Here is a 12039-nt window from a genome sequence, read left to right on the forward strand (position 1 = left end):
GCAAACCATAATCCTATTTTGGCATAACATAAAACAGTTTCCGAGAAGGTTGCGCGCATTCGGCAAGCTGAAATGTCACACGGAATTCGGTTTGTTTTGTCTCATTCAAGAGCTCGCCCACTCGAGACGAAAGACGATCTTGACGCTGGCCCGCGTGCGACCTTGCGTACGTTTGTGTCTCAATGTGGATGCTCGAGACTTTCTCACCTCCTTCATAGTCATCATTTACTCACAAATAGACCACAAAACATGAAATGCTTCAGCGCTATTAAAAGTTTATTATTATTTTTCTTTTTCTGGACTGGATATGAAACGCTCTCTGCTTTCAAACGCAAGTGTCACCCCCATTTTTTTTTTCTCTTTCCATCGGAGTCAGCCATGAAGCCGGAAAGCACACGTCGGCTGACACGCCACATCTTTCACAAGTGGCCCTTTTATTGACAAGTAGAAGAGAATGAGGGAGGCGGTTTTGCCCAATCCTCTAGTGCGTTATCAATCACCGCTGTGGCTTGATGGGATGGTTTACCATCCTAATTGGTTATTGGTCGAATCGTGTGTATTAGAACAACATATTAGAATACTGAGAGGCTTTTTGGTAACTCTGGTCAACAGCTAATTTATTTATGCATTTTTTGACACTGATTAAAAAAAAAAATGTCTTTTTTTTCAAGCACAACGCTATTGAGATATTTTTAAATTTAGCCTATAAAGCTTGTGCAATATGGATTTTAACATGCGTTGGAATTCATAGCGATGATGTTTCAGAAAAAGATTCCACCTGTACCTAAAGGCCTCTACGCACTAATCCGTCGTCGTTGGATTAGATGTTGGCACGACTGACCGGAAAATGACAAAATTATACACCACAAAAGCAAATGGCGACGCCAACTACTGAGATGTAGTACCCCTCCATGCCATCAGGGGGCGATAGTCAATGTGTAGCCTTTGTCGGTGATGTTCAATAATGGCGATCTTTTGTCAATGAGAGTGATTTTGTCTTCACGCTCTTCTGTCCCGCCCGCCATCACGTCCATAGACGAGATCTGAAAATGAGAAAAGTTCATTTAGTTCTTGAGAAATAACTTCAATTTTTGCCGTTTTACGCTTTCTTCTCCAGTGTACTGATTCGCTAGCAAACAGCCAATCACAGTGATCATTTAACCCGAAAGCCTGGCCTGATTGTACGTTGACTCAGATGAACACGCCCCCCCCAGACGCCCCAAAAACAGCTCAGACTTTACAATGTGCATGGCGTGCGACACCAAACAAACAAAAAATATCTGACCTAATCAGATTTCTTTCATTATATTTTTCATTCCATTTATCTACCAGTATTTTCCACATGGGATGTCTGGAACAATTTCCGGTGGTTGTACTGCAAAATAGTGAGTTGCCAGACATCCATTTTGGCTTAGCTTACCAAATCTTTGCAACGATTGATTTCTTAATTCATTTCCGAGCGACAGCTGCGCTTGACTGGCAACCAGTTGCCTCAGATCAGCTGGGATCGGCTCCAGCTCACCCGCGACTTTGAGGACAAGCGCGATACGAAATGGATGGATTTTTAGAATGAAAGAACTGCGTTGTTCCTATTTTATGGCGCTAAATCCCATCAGTGAGTCCTGACGGTAATTATAAAAGATAAGAGGCTTGTGTCTTTCAATGTGTTGGGAGGATTTTCTTTCGTTAATGAGTTATTTGTATGCGTGTTTTACTTTTTGGGAGGGGCGGGCTGAATCAATCAGGTCGAGCGAAGAAAATTGATCTGAGTTGAGCCTTTGTGGTCGAGCGAGCGTGTTAAATGAGCGCAGGTTGGCCGAAATCACGCATCACACACACGCACACACACGTTTGTTGCCTTTGTCAGTCTTGCACTTGGAAATAAAAACTACAAATGGACGCCACTACTGGCAGTTATACAGAATAATTAAGACTCTTTATTTACTTGACATAACCATAAACCACTCTCAAATTATCCATACATACCATTTGATGCTGAAAAAAAAAGAAGGTATTGAAATAAAAACAACTGTGTGGCAACACAAGCTGCTCTCGAACTAAAATGCTCTTATTTTGGCCGCTCCTCTTTCTACTCCGGATAACATTCGTATTTCTATTAACTAAGTTAAGTTCAAGAGTTTCTGACCTGAGATGTTAGCGCTTTATGCTAGCAGTGAACTCACAACTCACTTCGCAATAAGCAGCACCTTAGCAAATAGTCAATATTCTTAGAAAGTAGAAAGAAAGCATCAAGCCGTTCAATGCCACTCGCAGTTGAAGTTTAATGTCAACGTAAACATAAATCAACGACAATTATACTTTGTGTATTTCCAACAATCACGTACTGTAGCTTAGCCTTTCAGTTAGCTAGTTTCATGCTAACGGCTACAAACCAAGCAATGGATTGAACTCAGACCAGCAACACACGCAGAAGGACAATATATACCAGTACTCAGCAATAAATTGTTTATCCTATGCAATGAACGACTCATATTAGTGTCATATTGATGAGATTAGATCTTAAGGAACAGTACATTCGTCTGTCGGTCTGAAACTGCCAAGGGCCATTCAAGTAACTACAGTGCGACAAAGACGATCAATTCTTTTGAATGATGTCATTTCTGTATGTTTTTAGAAAGTACAAAATCCCACAGTGCTCTTTTTTCCTCATTTTTATACACATTACAACATTTTTTTCCCTTTCTTTATTGAAGGCCGGAGCGGAATAGAGGCCTCTTCACCCATTTCAGTGGGAAAAGATTATTTGAGTGTTTTGACTTACAAGCACGGTCACGGAATAAATTAAACTCAAATCTCGATGCATATTAGTTTTGCATTTAGTATCTCGTGCATATTTGTTTTGAAAAGCTGCAATATCACAGCTTGCTGTTAAAGGGAAGAAGGAGAATATATATATATATTTTTTTTTTATTTTTGGTTTGCCAGCAGCCTTAAATGCCATTTCAAGAGATCTAAAGATCACATGTTGACATTCAGGTAGCTAGCTTAATAAAATGACGAAAAAAAAAAAATCTAAAAGCGATTTACTTGGGGATTATTAATGCGATATGTTCACAAATCATTTCTTGACACAGAGCAGGAAGTGGATCAAACTATTTTTGCTTCCGAAGCTCAATAATATTTATTCGCATAGGACATGAAAAAGAGAAATTATGCTGCTATTTTATTTGTAGCTTCTGCACATTTTTTCACATCCATAAAAGTTATTTGCTCCAATATTAGTCATAGTAATTGTCAAGGGTGAACCCAGTACCTTCCAGTCGTGCTTGCTCATCGCCGCAGCGACTGTTATTTCTCCCGTAAACATTTCTTCCTTTATCCGCAACCATCTTTGTGGCTTCCCAAGCTGGTGGGCGTTCTGCCAGCAGTGGTCAAGGCTCTCCTGATGGAAGCGATAAGAAATTCTTCAGATGACATAATTGTGCTGAGACTGTGTGGGAGTTCTCTAATCCGATTTGCTGTCGCAATATTTTCGATTTTGATCAAGCGAGGGAATCACCAAGAGTTGGCTTTTGTACTCTTGTACTAAACCTTTGTACAAGAGTTTGCAAAATAACAAGCCGCATGCAATTTGAACACGATCTTTGCTGGGTTATGCGTAAAAGGCACAAGCAGAGGAATTTAGTATCGTCTGCCACAACTCAAATACGTCCATTTTGCGGGCTCTCTTGTGAAAGAGGCTCGCTTATGTATATCGTCATATTTCGTGAGCCCAACTATCTTGCTCCTGCAAGTCAGTGCCCACCGGGCAGGTTTTGGCAATCCCCGCCCGCTAATTGGCTTGGCTGCCTGGTTCGACTGCATCCCGTTTGAGGACGAGGATCTGTTTCTGTTTGTGCTTCATGCCATCTTTTGTGTCGCCCTTTGTTGTTGTTTACCTCACAAGCTAGCAAACGACCACATTAAGCTAGCTGCCGGTCACTCATATGTATATAATAATTAAAGTTTTCTCGGGAAACCGGACCAAACCAATTAAGTTAGCCGAGCTGGTGATAGAACACATAACAACTATTGTGGCTGTAGGATGTTATTTCAAGATTGCCCTCCCCCTTCAAACTTATTTGCTTCACCATTCAGACTACCTCAGCTGAGCTCTATTTTCAGCCAATCCAGCATCTCTAATGAGGCAGTCGGAATGAGCGCAGTGGAATTTTTCGCTGCTTGGATGTGTTGATGGGCGGTTGCTAAGGCCCCCCACCCCCTCCCACCGTCCTCCCTCATCTGGTCTGAAAGCCGACAGGTTAATAGTGACGCTGAAGAGGCGTAGACAGATAAAGACGGCAATTTGAAGAGAGACCGGCGGAGCAGTTGAGATGGAAGTAGAAGAATTAGGCTGCTGTTTGAACAGACACTTGACGAAAGCTTGAGGGCCAAAGCCTGCCGGAACATTTGAACCCAAAAAATACCCCAGAGGAAAAGCATAAAATCATAAAACCCGCAAAGCCTCATACAATAAAATAGAGAAGATGTAGAAATGTAACAGAGCAGGCGGTGAGGTGAGTAGATGACACGGTGAAGCAGCATGTGGCTCCGCCTGTTCCAAGACGGAATTCGGTACACAAGCTGCTGTTGTCACTCGTACCGAACATAAGGAGCCTTGCCTTCATTTTGCACTGAGGACAACACGAAGACGTAACGAAGCATCCACAGCCATAGCCATATATATATATATATATATATATATATATATATGCTAATGCAATCCTTTCTGCCACCCACTCCCGGTCTGATATTCCATCCGGCAGTTACATTTTCGTCATGAGAGTATAATGAAGACCAAGGTTTGCCTGCATCTCCATCCACACCAGTGTTTTTTTTTTATGCTTTATATACACCGTATAAATTGTCAAGATACATTTCTTCCACTCTGCCTTTATGTGCCACTGCGCAGCGCTAACGATTCATAAATATAATGTCTTCCAAGGGGATTAAGGTTTCATTCTATTGGGAGTCAAAGTCTTGCCACGCACACACATGACACACAGACTGCTGCTATTGACTTAAATAGAACAGCTTCAATGCTATGCCACACTTTAATAATGAGGATACCTTCTCCGCTGTTGCCATAGCAACCCAGGATTACCTACAGTGTTGCCCCATAATCGAGGTGGACCAGGTAGGCTTTTGGGCGTGCCACAGTGGAATGACTCCTACTTTACCTCTGCTTTGTTGACATCATAGTTTGTAAATGATCAGAATTGATAAAGATAGAAAAATGCAGCATTTTGGAATAAACTTTGCAAAAAAAAGTAAATTAAATAAAACTCAAGAAAAACGGGTCCAATGGATCTCAAGAATGCTCTTATTGAGAGTCGTTGAGTTGAACGACTTCAACATAATAAATAAATAAATAAATAAATAAATAAATAAATAAATAAATAAATAATAATAATAATAATAATAATAATAATAATAATAATAATAATAATAATAAATGCTGCCGTGGCTTTTTACAACTGAATAGTTTGGTGACTTTCAGAGTTGGTCATGAAATCTTTTATCCAATGTGGCTAAACGGTGGAAAAATCTCCTCGCCACATTCAAGCGCAGTTAGCCACAACAGCAAGGTTCCCCCAGCGCAATTTTGACGGAAAAATACCCCGTCATCGGCAAAGTGTCGAACGAGGCACGCGCTTTCATTTTCGACAAAACATAAATGTCTGTCGCCTAAAGAGAGCATCGTCAGAGCATGACCTTTTGATGAGACAGATTAAGTGCAACAGGAGTCACAACGGCAATCTGCTGATTTAATGAAGCGCTAGTCGTGAACCAGGAAACGAGACTCGATCCTTCCTCACATCCCCAAATTCTGCCTAACATCACATCCTACCATCCTTGTTGTTTCTGTACGCATTGCGACCCCTCCCCCTCCCTATCAGGCTGCATTTCTTGTGACATTCTGACCTCAATGTGAGGAAAACGCCACGCGCATATATCAAAGCAAAGCAGCTGCAAACCGTACAAGGCCAAGATGGGACTGTTTGACATTTGGGCCACGCTGCAGCTAATAGAAGCTTAATGTCTATTTGTTGAAATGTTAACAACATATCATCATGAGCACTCAACCAAAAGGGGCTGACTAATTGCTACTTGATGCTGACACGAGCCTCACAATGGACTCCAAATATATCCAAGTTGTTTCTAGGGGGCAATATTTGGCTCGCGGGATTAACATAACATACACGATGCTATGGATCTTATTCTCGGGACCGGTCTTGTGTTTCTGCTCATTCTCATTTCAAGTCATTTTAATACGCTCTGTCAATTTTTTTTTCGATGAGCTCTTATAAGATTATATCAGATGAAAATGAACTCAGCGAGAAAGATACGTGAGTGAAACCAGACTGTTGAGATATATTTCCATTCCATGTCATGCACCCCCCGCCCCCATCCACATTTTCTGCATAAGCACTCCTCTCATTATATCTCATCTCATCTCATCATGTGATTCTCCTCGAACCCCATGTCCAACATTTCAGGGCTGCGTTTCACGCTGGCCTTTCGCCGTCAAAGATTTCAGCCACAGTACCTTTGAGGAAGGTCTTGATCGTCGTCAGCAGCAGCACCACAGGCGCCATCTGCCACCCATACATTGTCCACACACACACGCGCACCCCCCCCCCACGAGCACGCGCACACACAAAATCTTGCCGGTAAAGGTCGGCTACATGCAGCCAGCCTGTCACAGCATTTAAGCACGTCTTTAAAAAAAAATCTTAAAATCATCGAACCCCCAAATGCTCATTTATTATAATGCAGTGCAAATGTACCAGAAAAAGACAATGACGTGAGCAGATTATCTTTTTCAGGAGGCACGGTGAAGCAGCATGTGGCTGGCTTGTTCTCAGCCAGCGGGTACCTTTTTTTTTTTTTTTTTTTAAATGGAATGAAATCCAAGATTCGTCTGCACCTCACTCCACAGCATTGTGCGTTTTGTATTGTTGGACGCGGCGTCAATTGCAAGGGTAAATCTTCTTCGTCCTCTTATGTGCAATTGCCGAGCACGAGCGATCAAGAAATATCGAGGCTTACTGAAAAACACATCCAGTCAAGCCGAGTTAGCCGGGAAAGGTCGGCGGTTTGCCAGTTTCATCGCGGTGGATTTCTGCTCTCTTGTGGTTCTGCCTGCTGCTGCTCTCATCAATTATAGACAACCTGGATATTGTGTGTCTGTTTACACTTGACGGTGTGTGTGTTTGCGATAATCGCAACTTGGCTTTACACGATCAGGATGTTTCATCCGATCACTAAACAAGCAATTTAAAAAAAACTAAATGATAACCAATCACCAATCCGACCAGAAGATAGCTCATTGGTCTTACAAATTCTGCTTGGCGACAAGACACCATAAACTGTGTGACCTAGCCAGGAGGAAAAAAATCTGTTGAACTTTTTGACTCAGGTGGAAAGTTGACTGATGACATTTGAACAGTTAAAATGTATCAGATCGACATGTACTTCCTTGACACCGATTACTACTTTCACAGTAGCTTTGACGTCATCTCTTAATTTAGTCTTAATTTAATACAATATCAATGTATAACTGAGTTTAAATAGTGACAAAATGTCTAAAAGGAAAGTAGCAATTTTTTATAGTGTTGCACGACATACTTCACCAGCTTCATATTTTGAGGGCAGTTTTTCAAAATCCAATGATTTGTTTCTGAGGGTCATGTAGGATGAGTTTGAAATGATATTCACGTGTTTGGGTTTAGCGTCATTTTAGTTGGAAGGCAGCCATCATGCGTCAGACCTCGGCACCTAACTAACTCAAATTTGGATTGTTCACTGTATTATTCTGATTGCATTTTTTTATGCTGTACCAATGAGCTGCATTATTTTCTCTTCTTCTTCGTACGACTGCTGCTTCCTTAGCGATTACAAATTGCCATTTTCTGCAAGGACGCGGAACTTTCTTCAACTTAATTACATTCTGCCGCAGCCGCCGGACGCCTCACGATTCCAATTAGCCACACGAGAACGGCGTCGCGGACCCATGTGCAATTAATTTGGCAAAAGCTGCAGTTAACGCCGCTGATGGCTTTTTAGAGGCAAGAATAGCGATGATTGTTATTAGCCTTTTTACTTCTTTAATGTGAACGGCCGCGATAAGACTAAGGCGGGAGGAGACATCGTGCAGCGTGGCTCGTTTTATATTCCTTATTTTCCTTCACCTTCACTGTCTGTCGAATCATGTGAAATAATTGGAACGATTTCATTCTTTTAGGCATCCATCCATCCATAGATCTTAATCCTCAGTAGGGTCACGGGTGAGCTGGCGACGAGAGGCGGCGTACACCGCGGACTGATTGCGCGCCACTCGCAGGGCGCAACACCCATTCAGTTATGAACAATTTCGATTTGTTTAATGAAGCAAACACGCTTGATTCTGCAACGTGGAAGGAAGCCCACACAAGCACAGGAACGCTTGAGCTGGCAAATGCAGAAGCTCAGAAGCGTGAAACAGATGTGAGAAGCAATCAAACACTGCGCCGCCTCCTTCATTCTTATTCAGGAATAGCGGCAGTGGGATTATTTGAATTGTTAAAATACGACTCGCGGGTCGACTTTTTTTTGTGATCAGCAATGCACGGCGTGGATCGACGTGCGGATCACAATCTTTTCCTCGGAAATTGGCCCATCATGATCAACCACGATTAAGAGTGTACTCTAATCTGACATGTTCATGGTGTGGCATCAGAGTGGTATTTCATTTGATGGCATTGCATTCTTATCGTGTAATTACCTCAATTGTATTGTGATCACGTCGCAGTCATCTGAGAATCTTTTGCTTGCATTATAATAGACTTAGTGAACAGCCTTTATTGTATTTATTCCTCATTTGTTTAAACGAGCGTCATTTGACTGCCGTTGCTATCGGTGACGCAGCGCAAATGTTAGGCAGTAGTAAAATTGAAAGAGAAGAAGCGGTACGATGGCCATGGAGATGTAAATTAGCCCCAATTCAATATGCGCAGGTAGTAATTCATCGCCGTCGGGTTGGAAGCCGCTTGACCGTGTGTCTCTCATGGAGATAAATAAAGCCACTTTTTGTGCAGCATACTATTTTATGTATGCATGTATATGATAGCTGATGTCACGGTTGAATAAAATGAGTGACGTGCAATCTTAAATAAATAGATTAAGGCTGACTTGAATGATCGTATGGGTGCAAATGATGGCTTTTGTTTACCCCCCCCCCCCCTCAAATCAATCGCAGCAGCCTAAGTGAATCACAAGTTTCTGATTCGATAAACTTCCAATGAGCAGCTTGACGGCGCTCACACAGTGCACCGCAACCATATGGAGGCACACAGGCTCCTCCCCCACCTCATTGGCCAGCTGAGGCGACTGCTGTGCCACCTGATCCTCACGCCAGTCATCACATTATTGCAGCCTTGGCTTTGACGCTGGTTTTGGTTGATTGTTGGAACGTAAACATGTTGCACGTTAGACACTTTGTGAAAATAAGATCCTCCGTCCTTGTCCTATTAAAGCGCTTCATCTTTACTTTTAACCCTAATTAAAAAAATATAGATATTGTCCTTTATCCTCCGCCCCCAAAATGGGCGTCGGTCTTTCTCAAACCGACGGACCATTCCGTCCTCTGGAAATGACATCATCGAATAACGATTGTCTCATTTACCCCAAGACACCTTCTACCGCCTCGCTCCTCACGTCTTTGCTGATAAGTTGAATAATCAGATGAGGTCCTACATGTGGACCATATTTGCTTCCATTACCTGCGACATATTTCCGTACAACGACAAAAGGGCAAAAAAATCAACGTGACGTTTCACGAGATCACAAGAACTTTGATGCCACAACGACGATTGTCGTGCAGATCTGCTCAATCTTTGTGTAATCCGAAACACAAATCACCAGGACAAGAAAGAAAAATGAAGCACCCTCAATTTTAATAATAATATATTTGTGACCATGATTGATCGATTATTTTCCTTGACATCAACTTTGGTCGTCAGCTGCAGGACTTGGTGTGGGCTCACACCCTGGGTGACTCATGAAGAAAGTGGTCATGTTCAATGACATGCAAGCACACCTGCTGATCATGTGCTTAGAATGACAGCGTGAAGGCCATGCTCTTCAGATCTGTCAGTAATTCGCCTTTTTGTCACAATATTCCAGGGAGGAAAATAGAATTTGTCTAGCTCCTTACGTATAAAAAAAAAAAAAGTTGTCATGTTCCATTAAAAGTGGGCTACGTTGCCACAAAATCAATCCAATTAAATGGGGTGAGTCATCTCATCTCCGTTGCGTTTGCGTCCTCGTGCTGTGTAGAAAGGCTTCAACTACAGATAGATGACGGCGGCGGAAGAACATGGGAGCGTAAAGACAGGAAATGGGAGCGCGAACTGGGCAGAATGGCAGAGCCACATGAGTCTAATCTGCAAAACATCGACAGTATAGATACATGATAATACGTTTATTATTATTTCTTGGTGAATTGGTTTTGTGACATTTTTTCATCTTAATAGATTCTTAAAAATGTATGATGAACTAGGGCGTCTTGATTACGAAAAAAATATTAATCACGATTAATTTAGTAATAATTGAAAACATGATTATTTTTTGGAGTACAATGCAAAAATTATATGGAAACAAATTTATTTAACCTTGAAATAAAAAAACAAAACAAGTATGGTTTCCCTGTTTACTTGACAAATTGCCATCGGCCTGTTGTAACGTCGAAATAAAAAATAATAATTTAATTAAAAAAAAAAAAGATGGTGCGAAGGGAAAGCGGGAAGACACGAGTGTGAAGTTGAACACCTGAGACTCACTGGCCACGCTCCTTCGCGTTGAAAGCAATTGTCACAACTTTTGACGCTGACAAGCGTCCAATTACCTGAATAAGAAAAAAAACACCGAGGCTGAAAATGCGCCCCATGCAGGGGCAAGACAGCAGACACGAGTTGCGTCTGAAAGGAAAAGGCGAACACTTGACAGACACTGCTAATACGGCGGGAATCGGCGACAAAATGCAAAATGAACGAGCTCATCGAACATTTAATCTGACACCGCATTTTGATTCGGCTGCTTCGAATTGAGCGTGAACTAGCACGTATGTGAATAATGCGGCGAGTGGCGCACTATTGGATCTAATGAGCGGTGTGCTTGGCGGTATATTCTCGCTGTCCTCTCCAAACCCACAGCGGCTTGACCAAAGACAAACTCCTTGATCAGAGAACAGCTCTGAGCCTTCACAAGTAGATCGACTTGGTTACACAACGGCGGGCCTGAAGGAGCTGCAGGATGCACTTACTTGAACTCTGGCAGAATGGATGAAATAATCAACCTCAGAGTGGTCAAGGACAGACACAAACGGTTCTGAGGCAATTTCCAAATGTGTTTTTTTTTGTTGTAGCAAATCAAAGCAAAATGTAATTATCTGTGCGCGCTGCAATTGACCCAGGCTGTACCCCGCCTCTAGCCCAAAGACAGCCGCAAAAGGTTCCAACTCAGCCACACCCCGAATGAGGAGAAGCACAACAGAAGATGGAGGGGTGATCAGTGATCGTGATTTAATTGTAATCGGTTGAATTTTCTGCTTTGACTTGAGAGCAAAAAGCAAACTGAACTGGCTTCACAACAAGAAGCAGTTTGGTAGACTGCAAAAATGATATATTCTTCATTCTTTGCAAAAAAATTTAATCAAATAATAATCAAACACTTTTGGTGTTCTATGTCTGCAGTTTACTGCCCCCAAGTGGTCAAAGCGCACACCAGTAGGAGCAGCACAATGACCACTAATTGACGCAAAACTAAATTGTTTCATTCTTTACATTCTCTTCAAGTATGATGTCACTGTATTTTTTTTAAAATAATAGTTTAATATTATTAAGTGCAATTATTTTCATTAAAAGACACATGAGTTAACAATTTCCTTAGGGTGGAGGCTGTGACAAATTTATAGTATTCCCATGCATTTATTGAAAAGAAAGACGAGATATTTTGAGTTGCGAGTGTAGTCAAAGGAGGAATGAGCTTGTATCTCAA

This window comes from Idiotropiscis lumnitzeri, chromosome 13 (assembly GCF_059441095.1).
Source record: "Idiotropiscis lumnitzeri isolate Australia: NSW breed Sydney's pygmy pipehorse chromosome 13, RoL_Ilum_1.0, whole genome shotgun sequence".
Classification (NCBI taxonomy): Eukaryota; Metazoa; Chordata; class Actinopteri; order Syngnathiformes; family Syngnathidae; genus Idiotropiscis; species Idiotropiscis lumnitzeri.